Source organism: Neovison vison, chromosome 11 (assembly GCF_020171115.1).
Source record: "Neovison vison isolate M4711 chromosome 11, ASM_NN_V1, whole genome shotgun sequence".
Taxonomy (NCBI): Eukaryota; Metazoa; Chordata; class Mammalia; order Carnivora; family Mustelidae; genus Neogale; species Neogale vison.
Window position 1 is genome coordinate 189,017,332 of NC_058101.1, and position 15,904 is coordinate 189,033,235.

At 37.8% G+C, this 15,904-nt stretch overlaps 1 protein-coding gene across 2 annotated transcripts in view; it reads right to left on the reverse strand.

The window, feature by feature from the left end:
• Nucleotides 1–12,796: 12,796 nt before the first annotated feature.
• MICU3 (mitochondrial calcium uptake family member 3) overlaps nucleotides 12,797–15,904 on the reverse strand; it is a 103,387-nt gene continuing 100,279 nt past the window's right edge. For both annotated transcript variants that reach the window (XM_044225515.1, XM_044225514.1), the window contains one exon: nucleotides 12,797–15,656. The gene's annotated coding sequence lies outside the window, so the exon portion shown is untranslated. The remainder of the gene's footprint in view (nucleotides 15,657–15,904) is intronic.

The window sequence follows — 15,904 nt, forward strand, 5'->3', positions numbered from 1 at the left end:
ATAATCTGCCCTTATTATCACAGAAGACAAATTCATCTCATTGAGGCTGAAGCACCTTAGATGTTGAGACATGTATATTACTGGCCAGCTCTCAAGTATGTGAATAATTGTATCTATTAGTTTTAATATTAGAAGGCAGACACATGGCTAGGAAATGTGTTCTGGAGTAAAGTAAAAGGCAAAGACTACATTTGCAACTCGGGCTTGCTATGCCTTACTTCATTTGTTCATTCATTCATTCATTCATTCATACATCTATCCACTTATTCTTTCAACAAAGATATATTAGTTATCTACCCGTTCCCACATACTATACTAAAGACAGGATTGAGCAATGCTTTGCAACAAGAATAAAGATTTATTCCCACTTCTTCAAGGAAAACATTACATTTAAAAAAGGTGTTGTGTGGGAATATGAGTGACTAGTGATCTGAAGCCAAATTAAAAAATACACACACACACACACACACACACACACACACGTATGTTTTTCAGGATGACCAGATTTTATTTTAAATTAGCTTTGAGCAATAGAAGCGATTTTCTGCTATAAAAAGGGATGCATTTTAGCTTTTGACTTAACTTGATTTTTTTTAAACTAAGAGTGAGAAAATGTAAATTATATGAATATATAATTTGGAATCCTGGAGATATGAGCAGAAGTTGCTGACAGGAAGACAGGATTTTTTTTTGGCCCCAGGCAATCCTCTTTTCTATTTTTAGGGAGAAAGAAAACTAGTAGACAGAGATAGTCCTAGGTATTGACTCTATATTTCACACACATACCATGAAATACTTAATAAACTTAAGTAGGTGCCTGAAAACCAAGAAAATTCAATAGATGAAGATGGGGACTACAATGAAAACAGGCAATACATATATAAGGTAGGTTTAAGGCATTTGGCAATATTATTTTAAAAATTTATTTTAAGTATTTTCTTTTCCCTATTTTTAATTTCCTATGATAACAAGCACCATTTTAAACTTTTCAATAGCCCATGGATTTTTTACTTTTGTTTTCATCTTCAAGGTCAAGTTTATGAACAAGTTACAAATGAGCTGATTTTAGATGAATGAGGGATATTATTTTAGGAATAATAATAACCAATATTTATTAAGTGTTTACTAAACTGAATGCCTATAGGCATTTTCTCCTCTAGTTCTCACAAAGACCCCAGGACTCAGCCTCTGTCACTGTCTCATCTGGCATGTGAAAAGGCCCAGAACTGGAAAGTGGAAGAAGCTTGCTTAACTACAAAGGTAGGTGGTGACAGAGTCAGGATTTGAACTCAGGAAGTCTGGCTCGAGAGCCATGCCTAGTGAACCACACTATTCTCAACGATGGGCTAAATGTGTTTCACCTCTTTATGTATATTTTCCAATTTATCTTTTTTGAAAAAGTTATGTCTTCTTGGATTCTGCATTAAGTCCTTGCCCATCTTTTTCTGTTCTGTACAAGGATCATTTCATCTGATAGTTATGCAAGTCCACACCTGTCTGCATGATACACTGACTCATTCATTTAGTTGAAAGGTAGAACCGAAATTGGTTTTTCAAAATACACAGGAATCTAATTGAAAAATTTCAAGAATCATTTTAGTGAGAAACTAGTAGCGGGATCTCAAATACAGACAGCCTCAGACAATTGCTTTTCAAAAGCGCTGGTCAGCTCTACAGGCTCATCTCCAATGACAATGCCTCTCTAGCCAGACATTGTATGACAGTTGTAATCACTGAAGTTTAGGATGCAAGAACCATTTCAGTGACTTAAACAATTGTTCTTATTCTTCTGTGTTTGAAGATGATGATGTGCCTACTTGTTATTGAATAGTGAGGTGACCAGTATTCTGGGTCAATTAAAAACCAAGTGGATGTCCCTATTTGCCAGCTCTCGAATTTTTTCTTTGTGGCTGTCACTCATCATTTCCTTCCTAATTTGTCTCCGGTCTCGGTTCTCTGTTGGTCTTTTGCCCTCAGCCCTTGGCTCTGCCACACAGTTCAGGGTATGTTCTGTGTGTCCTTCAAACCCCTATTTTTACTTAAATAGCTTCTGCTTAATGTAAATTTTTTTAAAAATTATGTTTTGCTATTATTTATTCTATATAAATTACATTCTACTGGAGTGATAAAGTGTACCTTTTTAAAGTGAACCCATTGGGAATGTGGTTGCTAAGTGGAGTCCCTACCTGGTACTGACGAGCCAGGTGGAACCCGGTCAGAGGGTTCACCACGACTGTTCTCTGGCCACCAGCTCTCTCAGAGCTGAAGGCTGCTTGTGGCCACACACTGGGGGGGCGGGGCGGGGGGGGCAGTGTAGGAGCAGCAGCCTTACCATCTTAATATATTTTTCTTATTTTTTCCAAATATGAAATCATCGTCTCCATTACAATTTTGAGAAGAATCAATATCCACTACCAAATCGCATCATCTATAACTCTGTTCCTCATTTGTTTCTTACCATCTGGTATCTCACCAACCTCACAGACACGGTTGCACACTGGCCCAAATTTCCACAAATTTCCACAAACCAGGGAAGGAACGGCTAGGTTATTTTGGAGCCATGAGCAAAATGAAAATACAGGGCTCTGTATTTTCCTCTGTATTTCCTCTTAGCACAAAAAAGGGCTAAGGTATTTAAGTCTAAAGTTCTTTTTTTTTTCCCCTTCTGTTTTCTCTCTCCCTCAACTTGTCATGATGTTTTCTATGAGCTACTTAATGTCATGTTCAGTAAATAAAAATTAAAAATGTTAAATTATTGGGATGCCTGGGTGGCTCCTTCGGTTAAGTGTCTGCCTTCCGCTCTGGCCATGGTCACGGAGGTCCCGGGATGGAGCCCCACATCCAGCTCCCTGCTCAGCGGGGAGCCTGCTTCTCCCTCTGCCTGCCACTCCCCCTGCTCCTGCTCTACCTCTCTCTTTCTAAAATAATCATAATCATAATCATAATTAAATTATTAACACAGCTTTCCCCGTTCATGTTTATATTCTCCAATGCCAGGTTTGAATACAAACAGAACATTCAACTCCTATGTGGAATCATCAAAATTACATCATTCATATTTCATGGTACCTTGGCCGGAAGAGCGTCTGTCTACCAGACGCAGGAAGGTGGTGGAGGAAGAGAGAGGGCTCATCTAGCACGAAGCAGGTATCACACTCCTTCAGGGATCACGCATGTGGACGCTGGCACGGGGAGCACGTGTCTCCGCCGCTGCGCTGGGACCCGATCCCAAGACTCCCGGCGCTTGCATCTGCGCAGGCGTCACGCTGCTCCGCCGGCTCCCGCCTGCTGCTGCCGGGATAGACCACCACGCTGCAGGTGGAGAGCTCCCCTGTGAAGTTCAGGCAGACATCTCGGCTTTCCGCAGGCCTGGTGCTCCAGCTCACATGGATGGGCAACTCCCGAGGGTACTGCAATCTCTTAGAAAAAGGTCTAAGTACTGGGATTAGGAGTGGGTGAAAGGCTGGTCTCCACCGAGCTGTGATCTCCGGCTGGCTACCAACGATGCATCAGGGCACTACCAGCTTAAGGCAGGATGTCCTCCGCCATCCTAGGCCCTCAAATGCAGTGGGATGTGGGTGCCCCGCCCCATTCCTACGCATACCTGCACCCGGGTCCCTGCCAGGGGGCTGGAGGTTGGAAGCAAACACTTGGGCAGGGCTGGGGAGGGTGCGGCTGGGCGGGCAGAGGATAGCCAAGAACCTAGCCCGGGGAGGTGCAGAGCGGGTGGGAAGGAGAACTGTGTGTGAGCTGAGACTCCAATGCCCCGGCACAATCTCCATTGTCCCAGAGATTTCACCTGTAAAACAAAACTTCAAAGTGACATTATTAAAAAATTGAAGATGGTGACTAGAGACCATTAGACCCCAATCATGGGGCCCTCTTGTCCTGGGTTTTGTGCAGCTATGTTGATCACATGACCATGAGGCCAGCGCTTGCCCAGAAATAGTATGAATGAGTTAGCCTGCAAGGTGGTAGGAGTAAACTAACAACATAGTTTTAAAATACATTGAAAATAACTTTAAAAATTTTTATTTTTTTAAATTTCTTTTCAGTGTTCCAGAATTCATTGTTTATGTACCACACCCAGTGCTCCATGCAATATGTGCCCTCCATAATACCCACCACCAGGCTCACCCAACGTCCTATCCCCCACCCCTCCAAAACCCTTAGATTCTTTTTCAGAATATAACTTTTTATTATTCCTTCTCATGATTAATAGGTGAAGAATTTTAAAATACCTATTATATTTTCTTTAAGAAAATTTAAGAAACATCTCACTCATGCATATAAAAATTCCCACAGGAAATACAGTCTTCCCCACTCAAACCATATTCAGTCTTTTTGGTTAATAACAATAATAATGGTACTGCGAGCTGAATGTACCTATGAGCCAGACATTGTGCTAATTAAGTACTGCAATTAAGTTTACTTTATATAAATTATCTCATCTAATCCCTGTAACATGGGGCAGATATAATTTTTAGCCTCCAATTTGGAGATGAGTAACGATATCTGGGACTCAGCTTGTCTATGACGATGTGAAAAGAATGGTCTACGGTGATCAGGCTCTATTACAGTAATGTAGAATAATTTAATATGGAAGCATATAAAGCAGTTATAGCACATCTGGAGGTCAAATTGGAAAAATGTGTCATCATCAGTGGAAGCTGAAAAGGCATTTGAGATGACTCAACTCTCATTCCTTTTCTCAGACTCTCATAAATCTAGGAAATAAAGAGTACAAGATCAAGTATTTATCTCAAATCAACAGGAAAATATTATGCTTCATTGAAAACATTAGAGATGACCTTATTAAACAGGGAGTCAAGATTTCTGCTATCCTTATTAGGATTTTACATTGCTCTGTGAACTATAATCTGTGAAATAATACTGGAAATAGAAATAAGAGCAATACTATAGGAATGGGCAAAGACACACTTGCCATCATTTCAATATAATATGATTTACTACCAGAAAACTCAAGAGAATCAGTAAGAAAAAAATGTTGGGACTATTAAGAATTTAGGTAAGTAGGTGAGTAATTGACTGTTTTTCTATGTACCAAATAATCAGGTAGAAAATCCAATGGGAAAAATTCCCATTCTTAGAGACAACAAAAAGTACATAGGTTCTAGAAAAGACCTCATCAGAAGTAGTATGAGCTAGACAATGAAAGCCATACATTTTGAAGAAAAATTACTGAGATAATTGTTCCTGGATGGGCTAAAAATATTATGAAGGTGTTATGTTAGCTAATTTTTTGTCAACTTGACTGGGTCACGGAGTATCCAGGTATTTGGTCCGTTGTTGCTCTGGATGTTTCTGTGGAGCTGTTTTGGGTAAGATTAACATTTAACTTGGCAGGCTAAGTAAAGCAGATTGCCCTCTTAATGTGGTGGGTCTCATCCAGTCAGTTGAATGCCTGACTAAAACAAAAGAATGCCTTCCTTAAGTAAGAGAATTCCTTTTGCCTTACGGCCTTTGAACTGAAGCAGTGGCTTTTGAGCCTGCCAGCTTCAGGACCAGAGCTAAGTCATCCGCTCTCCTGGGTCTCCAGCTTGCTGACTCACCCTGCAGATATGGGACTTGTCAGTCTTCAAATTCTTGTGAGCCAATTTCTTCTCGTAAATCTCTTTCTGTATACAGGTACATCCTAATGGTTCTGTGTCTGTGCAGAACCTGACTAGTACAGCGTCATTTCTTCTGAAATTATTTTGTGATTTTGAAGTGATTTCACTGGGGATGAAGGATGGTAAGACAATTGTAAAGTTCATCTGAAAGGACATACAAGTAGGAATAGTTAAGAACATTTTTGGAAAGAAAAGAAACTTAAGTGTGGCTTCTGTAGGGGGAGGTAGGCTAGTCTTATGGAATATGAAAACATTGTGAAGTTATGATAATTAAAACAATATGGTTATAAGGAAAGTCAGTTCAAAAGAGAGTAATATCTTAAAACAGATTTAGGTATATAATAATATTTAAGACAATTCACTTTGTATTATATGGCAAAAGGGAAGAATTACTCTACAAATAGTAGTAGATAAATTGGCTAGGTATTTGTAGGGAGATCTAGAGTTAGGTCCTCATATTTTTTTTTTAACCATTTAACAAAATTAATCCTAGGTGAATTTTTTTAGTTAAATGTAAAGAAAATACAAACCATAAAAATAAATGACAAGATAGTTATCAAATTGGGACAGCAATTCCTGAGTTTAAAAGCAATGGTGGAGGGGTGCCTGGGTGGCTCAGTCAGTTAAGTGCCTGACTCTTGATTTTGGCTCAGGTCATGATCTCAGGGTCCTGGGATCGAGCCCTGAGCTGGACTCCGCCCTGAGCAGAAGAGTCTGCTTGACGATTCTCTCTCTTCCCCTCTGACCCCAGCCCTGGCTCACCCGCTCTTTCTCTCTCTCTCTCAAATAAATAAGTAAATAAAAATCTTTAAAAAAAAATCAGGCAGAAAGATGGGTTGTCCACCTAGGTGTGATTGGTCCCTAATACCAAGAAAAAATTGGGTTCTGCTACTCATTAGAGGCAAGAAGGACTGTAACCCAGGATATTTTGTAGGTTTCTGGAACTCCATGTCCCATACTAAAAGTTCAGGGAAAACCACAGCGACCAATAAAAAGGCAGGATGACTGACTGAGCCCTTTCAGGAATGAAGGTTTAGATTACTTTACCAGGTAAAAAGTCCTGATCAACTAATTCTTCTGGCTGAAGTTGGATAAATAAAGAATGGATGGTGGAAAAAGGAAGCCATAGAGAACAATTAGGACCTTGTGGCCAGTTACAGAAATGGTTATAGTTACTTTTCATATTTTCCTTTTGCTTTTTTTTTTGAAGAGTTTATTTTTTGACAGAGAAAGTGAGAGAGCATAAGCAAGGGGAGCCTCAGGTAGAGGGAGAAGCAGACCCCGCCATTGAGCAGGGAGCCTGACTGGGATCTGATTCCAGGACCCTGGGGCCATGACCTGAGCTGAAGGCAGACGCTTAACCCACTGAGCCAACCAGGTGCCCCTTCCTTTTGCTTCATATCATATGTGCTTGACGGTATATGTAAACAATATCCATCATCTCTTTCTTTTCCATTAAAAATATTTCTATACAGATTGTTAGAAGTTAATTTTACAGTTTAATCATCAGGCAACGGAATATTCAGCAGATTTTGAAGGGTAACTGACATTGCCACTGTGGTGTATCTGGTGATTGTTGGGCTCTTATAGAGTTGTCACATTGTTGTCTGGCATTTCCGAGTGTGTAGACATTGCATGGAAAGCTGAGGGGTCAAAGGGGTGTATCATGGTCCTTATCAATTTCCTTTTAGCTCCAAATTCACCCTTTTTGCCTTACTCTGTAATAGCAAAGATGGATTTTTGTAAATGCTTCTCATTTGCCAGCCAGCCTGGTGTTAAACATTGTCAGAGGAGGGTCCTAGAAGGACCCTGGAGGAGGAAGGGATTTTTCTCTTCCCGGTTCTGGTATGGCTCACTCTCTAGGTTTCCAGATGCACTTTGCCCCCAGCCTGTTCTCTGCATGGTCTCTCTAGTGCTAAGTTCCTGAAGGCTACAGCTTCCTCTGGGATTTGGTGACTGCCTGCCTTCACCAGCACTCAGTTCAGGCAGCTGTGGTATGTCTGGGATTCCCAGATAGCCATGGGACTCTGCCCCAGCTCAGATCGCTGCTTCTACATCCCACCTTCCATCCTGGAATTCCAGAGCCACCTGTAAGTCTGCTGAACTACTGCAGAAGGCTGCTGCCCCAGATCCTGGTTCGAGCTGTGCCCAGCCCTCAGCACCTGTCCTGGCACCTGACAAGCTCCAAAGCTCAGAGAGGACTCGGAGATGGTGGAGAACTCAACCTTTATGTAGACGGTCTTCCCCGGGACCCCAGAGACTTCAGCAAGTCCCACATAAGAAACAGCTCAGTATCTTCACCATCTGTTGAGTCCAAGCTGAGCCCTCTCCAAAGCCTCTTTTCCTTTGAACTCTCCAACGTATTTCTAAGTGCCCTTAAAGTTTGTATCTGTTAATGCAAACATCTGGGGCACTACTGGGTCTGTTGCTATGATCTATTTTACCTCTGGCTAAGGGTTACGTTTTCCTGCTTAGTGTACATAATATTTGTCTAATGTCATGGATACTACGTAATTGAAAATACAGACTTTGTCATCTTTCTTTGAAGAGTACTGACTTTTGTTTTGGTTGGTGGTTACTATACAGGCAGATCAGCTTGTGCCTGCTATAGATTTATTTTGGGTTTTATTGGGATGGGTCTAGAATCACTCTTACTCTATTGTAGCTTTCCTCTTCAGGCGTGTCTCTCTTCTTGGGTTGTTCAGTGGGGCCTTCACACCCTGACTGATTTGAACTCAGATATATCCCAGGGCTGTGTGACCTCCAGTCACTGCTTTCTGCCATGTGTCCTGGAGTCTTGACTGGCTTATGTGCCCTGAGTATTCGAAGACTTCAGTTTCCCTCTGCAGGTTTCTGGAGCACCTCCTCTGCACAGCACCCTCTTCTCTGGTCCTCTGTCCCACAGATTCCCACCACCTAAGCCAGTCTCAACTCCGCTTTCATTTCTTCCACCTCACGCAACTTTTCTTTTGTGTTTGGGCTTCACATTCCTCTACTGCACTTTGGAAAGTGTTCCCAGGGCAAGAAAGTGAGGGAATACAGAGGTCAGCACACTGGTACCTTTCTCTCAAGGATCAAAGCCCTGAAGTGTTTATTGGACACTGTTGTAGTTTATGATAGAAGGATATGTCAACTACCAGTTCCAGTCATGGCTGGACCCACAATTCTTAATTGAGGTTTTGATTTCAGCGATTAAATATTTTATTTCTAGAAATTCGATCTGGTAAGTATATCTGTTTAATCTCAATGGGTTTATTTTTTTAAACTGTTTTTGTAATTCCGTAGTTTCTTCCATACGTAGCTCTTGTGCATTCTGTATTTAGTCCTAGCATCTGATTCTTTGGGGTCTGATTTGCTGTCTGTTCATTCTCACTCTTAGTGGCTGGCTTTATCTAGGTTTGGTAGTCTTTACGAGGTTATGCTTGTCTGTAATATCTGAGCATCTCATTGGATGGTTTCTTCTGCTTTAGCCAGTGTTTCTCTCTGTGTGTGTTTAGTTGTCTCAGGACCCTTCAGGACCTTCTTGAAGATTTTAGCTCAAGAGGGAGTCTAAGATTCAGGTTCTCCTCCTGACTGCTGTTTCAAGGTTCAGTCTGCTCAGATGCTGTCATTAGAGAATTCTGGCCTCAGGGCAATCCTACCCCTTCTCAAAGCCTGCAGGCCCCCCATTATGCTAGTTTCAAGCCCCTACGAACTCCGTAGCTCCAGCCTGGGATCCTTCCCTATGTTCCTGGTTATTTCCAGCAAGTACAGTTCAGGCTGCAAGCTAGCTCATCTTCATCCTGACTCCCTGAGGTTCAACTCATGGATTTTTAAAAATTTATTTTTGCCTCTTCTTTTTGGAAGGGAGAAAACCCTGGAGACTGGAAATGCTGTGTGTGTTGTATTTTTGGTGGTATAGCTATTGTGGAAGAGAAGTTTATCTGTGACCTAAAATCTCAAGTCTTGGGAAACAAAAACACATGTGTTAATTTTATAATCAGGAAAATAACAAAGAAGTCAACAAATATCTGTATCTGAATTACTAATGTACATATTTATGTGGTAAATAATCACTGAGAAATTGAGTTCTTAGTATAATCTAGTTAGTACTTTTGTGTGGCTTAATTTCTCAAGGCCAAATAGCAGCTAAAGGATACTTACCATAGACTGAATCTTTGTAAGTTTTAGAAAAACATATTTAAGTTGACAAATGAAGACTGACATTTGGCTATGCCTTAATAGGCTAAACACCAAGCAAATCTTTTTCCTTTATTTGTTCATTTTGCAATAAGTCTTGACATCACCTTCTCCTCTTTCTTAAATTTGCTTACTTAGCAGGGCACAATGCAGTTTTGATGTGCAATCTGATTTCAAAAGAATCTTTGAAACAGCTAATCTTCTGTACACTCACTGTAATAAAATATTACAGCACAAACGGTACATAAGATACTCACCTTCTTGAGAACCTCTTAGCACCAAAGAGTAATGACATAAAAAAGTATAGATTTTCAGTGTTTTTTTTTTTGTAGATTTTCCAGCTTGAATCTTTAACTCTATAACACCTAGAGCTTGCAAAGAGTAAAGCATTATATGCCATAGATGACAAATGTTTATTGTTTTTCATTCCTAAACTCATTTCATCTCAGTTTAAAATCTGCTAGTAGACTAATCTACTTGCTTCATCGTTGAAAATAGGGGACTGAACGTGCCATACTGAATTAGACTGATAATCAAGTTTAGTTCTTTGTCTCTTATGGTAAACATCACCAAAATATGTTTTGTGAGAGTATAGCCACTGTCTTCAGTTTTTAAATCTACCGATTTATTTCTACCACCATTCCTTTATCAATTAATCCCTTTCCTATCCCTGCCATCCAAGCTGAAATATATGATGTTCCATAAATTCACAATCACCATTACATTTTTTTTTTTTAAACCACCTCTGTCCACTTCAAAAAGTTACCTGACTCCTCTGGATTTGGTGAGTAAATCTACCCAGCGCCTCACCTTCATGATTTATTCCGACTTTTTCTGAACTGAGATCCTGAGTTTTAAAAATGTGCTTTTCTTGAAAAAAATAAGCAAACATATGGTAAAAACACCAAAACAGCCAATAACAGCTCATTAAATATGTGAGCTATGGCCCCCTTCATTAAATAGTCCTACGGCCCCACCCCTGCAGGTGACCGTGTTCAGTTTCGTATGGGTACTTCCAGATAGATTCTAAGTATGGAGGTTAAATATGTTGTTTTGGACACAAATTTTTCTCATTCCCTCTTGAAACCATACAAAATGAGAGAAAAGCATGGCTTTCTTTCTCAGAGACAAGAGTACAGGCACAAAATTTTCAAATCTCAGGACCAGCAGTAATTATCAAGGAGAATGTAAATGCCTGCAAAAGAGACACCCTGAGAGAGGCAGACTGACCCTGCAGAGTTCCTGAAACACTTAAGAATGGAAGGATCCAGATACCTCTGCAGCTGGCACTGTTAATAGGATGGACTGAAATTCTGTTTATAAAGCCTTTAGGTCTCAAGCTCCCTCCTGCAACACTACTCCCCCCTCCCCCCACACCAGTGGACATTCTGCACCAGGACTAGAAAACAACCCCTGTAGATGGAACGAGAGCCCCAGGAGGCATTTCTAAAATTAGGATTAAAAACTTACATATTAACTGATGTTTAGTTCTGGAGAGGAGTCCGGGGATGAATTAGTGATGTGTAAGTACATGAGAAGTCCACAGAAAATTAAGCAAACAGAAAAGGTGAAAATTTTAACCAATGAAAGAAAGAAGATATAGAAGAAAGGAAGTATAATAATTGATGATGCCATAATTGATTTCACTAAAATTACGGTCAAACTATATGAAAAGGATGGGGAAGGGGAAATGTCCATCTTGGAGGGGGATTGTGTAAGACAACCAAATCCCCATCTTCCTGTGTAGGAAGTCAACGGTCCGTAACCTAAAAAACTAAATCAATCAATCAATATCTATATAACATATTATCCTGAAATAGGCAGTACAAGAGAAACTGCTACAAGTTTAGAAAGTGGCATTGCCTCTGAGAAACAGAAATGAGGGTTGAGGGGAAGAGAGATGCTGGTTTTATTAGAACCCTCTACAGCTCTTTGACTTTCAGAAATACGTACATATAACTTTGATAAAGATACATTAAAATATAATTCTATGCAATGCAAGTGTGTTTTGAACTAAAACAGCATATTGTAGATTCTTCTGTACCTTGCTGTGCTCCTATAAAAATATCTTGTGGATCATGTCAGATCAGCATGATAAGTGGACTTCATTCTTTTTCATAGTTACATGCAGTGTCATTTTGTAGATATATTTGTTGGTATGCAAATTTATCAATACCTGTACTGGGTTATTACAATCCCAGAAGTAAAATTCTAGGTCAGAACTTTGAGTTATTTCTATACATTGCCCTCCAAAGATGCACCCAAATGTATGGTCTCCCCAGTAATTGCCACACCCCCTTAACCAACACCATGTATTCCAAATCAGTCCAGCTCTTCTGTCTGATATGGGAAAGGATATATTGTTATTGTTGATTTAACTCGCATGTCTTTATTTTTCTAAAAACTGTCCATTTTATTTTTTAAATTTTTTTATTTATTTGACAGGGAGGGGAGAGAGAGAGAGAGAGAGAGAGAGCGAGCTCAATGAGGGTCTCCATCCCAGGACCCTGGGATCATGACCTGAGCTGAAGGCAGATGCTTAACCACTTAACTGACTGAGCCACCCAGGCACCCCTAATCAATCGCAACTGTAAAAATCTTTCCTCATTCAGATCCCTTCCCCATTCTTTTACTTTCTCTAACCTGTTTCCCATAATTGCTTGTCCTCCTCTTCCTTTACAACACTGGACAAAATTTATCTTTTCCAGAAAACTTTCATAATAATGTTTTTATTTCCTCTCAGCATTGTATATTTATGTGCCCATAGTCACAATTGTAGACTGTTTTTAAGATGTCTGCCAAAAATACTGATTGTGATCTAATGATAATTATAAAGATAGAGAAAATTATATCTTTGCATTGGTTTTTGTCATACAGTATTTCACAGAATATAAGATGTGACTGATTGCAGGACACACAATTATTTCATGAGTTACTAAAAAAGTAAAAATGCTCCCAATTAAAAGAAAAAAAACCCCACAACATTTTCTTATCACTTAGAATTTTTATTTTAACATTAGTGAATATTATACAATTCATATTTTTACAGCCTATGGAAGTAAAAGCACTATGTAAAATGTTAATATATAGCTATAAAAGAGTATGAGTTGTCTTAGTAAAATGAAGCCTACCAAGTACCAACATGAGTAAAACAAGATCTGTTGTAGTGCTGGTTTAATTATTATAAGACATTTAAACAATAACTTCTGTAAAGCAAAACTGATACTACGTTAAATCACATGAAACTCTCTGAAAAGCTTTCCAGCACAACTAAAATTCTATAATATATGAATTCCTATTTTACAGTTTGAGAAGCTTGTGGCTCTGTAGTTTATTTACATTTATTCAGATACCGATGAGATTAATCTCACTGGCATGTATTGCTATACCAGAGGGTCTAAGATCAAAGGTTTGGTTATCAACAAAAATTTTCAATGTTCGGAGGTGACATTTTTCAGAAAGACATCAATCCACACATATACATAAAAACTAAGTACTAAGTTGCTCTACTCAAGGGCAGGGATAGTAATTTTAAGATAATTTAAGAATGTACAACACCTTGCTTTACAATCATACTTTATAATAAGAACAATAAACTTAAGTCAAATGAATTTCTTAATATGAAATGATTCTGAGAAATAGCATAAACCTTTTAACATGTAGACTTTCTGTAGAGAGTATGATACTAAAATTTATGTCTAGCTTCATGTTTCCACAGAATAATTTATAGAAGGAAATACTGAGAATCACAGCATACATATATTTAGTCTGTTAATATTTTCAAAGCATTAAAATTTTTTTAATCGATGTAAACAACAATCCAGTAAGAGATTTTCACCTCCCATTTTATAAATGATAAGGTTCAACAGTGATAATATAGAGGGAATCACTGTAATTTACTACTCTTTCTCATTTTATCAGAATATTTTATTTATTCCCATTTTAATATTATGCTGCGGCCTTATAGAGAAATATTCATCTACAATGAAAAGCAAAAAAGACTGCATGTGTGGTATGCCTTGGGAGAGTGACAGAATTATGAAGAATTTTAATGAGCTAGTTCATTTTTAAATCTCTATTTATAGAACTGTTCTCATTAGCAATTTCTCCATGTTAGGCAAGATAATATAACTTAAAGATAAAAGTAAATTGCATTTTTTTCAGTTATGCTAGATAGCAAATAATTAATATTGATAACATCCAGTGTAAGGTAAAACAGACCTTGGGGCATGTTAAAATGAGTGGGTTGGCATTTTCATTTAGTCAATCAATTGAATCAACCTTTCCAAGCATATGAAATTAAATTATTATATGATATGGAATCTTAAAATCTATGAATCATATATTTCTATAACAATGTAATAAATAATACCAGATAAAGAATGTAAAAAGTTTAACAAATACATGGTCAACGTTAATAATATTTTCTTGGAAATAACATTACTTTTTATAAATGGGTGGATACAGAACTATCAATTTCACATTAATAACTTACACAAACAAAGTATTTCCCATTTTCATAGGCAAAAGCAAGGTAATAGTTGGAGTGTGTTCATTTACATTAAATACATCTTAGAAAAGAAGATAAATGAACTTATCTTCTACATATAATATAAATATATTAAATTCATTCTTTTATTTTTGTACAGTATTCTTTTATAAACTACACTTTTTAAGTGAACAGACTTCCATTAAGTACTCTCGAATTATTTTCTCCATGTGAAAGTCTAATTTTGTTTCTTACTAGAAAGCTTTTCTTTTCTCTTTAAGTCATATTGTTTTGAAACAATGACTTACACTTAAATTATTCTTTATTACTGGCTGTCTGGCATCACTTCTGCATGTGGTCCTTTCACAAAAAACAAAATATTAACTTCTACCAAATATATACATCACTCTTCTAAGCCATTTTATTATTTGTGTTTTATAGTACTCACTAGAGGGCTAACACTATGCAGTAACTCACAAAGCTGCAGGAGACTATTCTGACTAGTGTTAGGAAAGTCTGCCATCCGCGGTCAGGAGCAGTAGCAATGACAGGGACGTCTGCCACAAATGCTACTGTTTCCACCAACAAGATGTGACTTTTTGGAGGGGAAAAAAAAAAAAATCTACATTTTAAATTTCCTTACTATATACAAGAATACCAGACATTCTGATGACTTTGGTAAATGAACAAAAACTTTCAAAAACTTTATATGATTCACATAATATATGTTAAGTACTTTTAAACATTAAAAGTACAATGTAAACCATCACAGTAGATTATATAGTAGCTTAATTTCTATTTGTTTTTCAAAATTATTTTCATGTAATTAAAAACTTGGTAATAATGGGAATTTATGAACAATTCTAAAGGTCCTAAAATAAATCTCAGGGAATATTCATTTTCTGAAAATAAGTTCACAGTCCAAAACCAAAGAAAATATGTTGTTGCTGTTAATTTTTAAGGGATCTAGATTCCACAACTCATACGTTATTTTGAAATGAGATAATGTCTAATAAATAAAAAAATATTTAAAATACATTCTTACATAGTCATTGGAAGTATCTACATACTTCTGAAGGGAATGAAAAAGTACATAGAGTTCAGTAAATCAAGGCAAAAGCTCAACTTGGTAACACATAACAGGTATAGTTAGTGAGAAGATGTATTTTATGTGTCTTATGTTCAAGAATTCAGTCTTATGTTCAAAAATTCAGTCAAGACAAATTATAATTAACATTTCAACTTTTCCTTCATTTCTACGTGTTCTGATCTCAGACCTGCTTCCACTCACTAAAATTTGTGCTGCTTGCATCGTCGTGTAGATAATAATCTTTAAAACTTTGCCTTGGAAGTACCTAATTAAAAAAAAAACATATATATATGAACTATTACACACACACACCAATATTTATTTAGGATGAAACCAAGAGGTAATGGCTTAATCAACTATTATTAGGATATTAGTGTGAAACAGTAAGATACATCATAAAAACACTCCATGGAAAATATAAGATTCAAAGACTTAACATAAAATATTTCCTTTAACTTAAAAGTTGGGTATTTTGTTTAGTAACTTATTTTACCTTTGGTATTATAAAGGTCT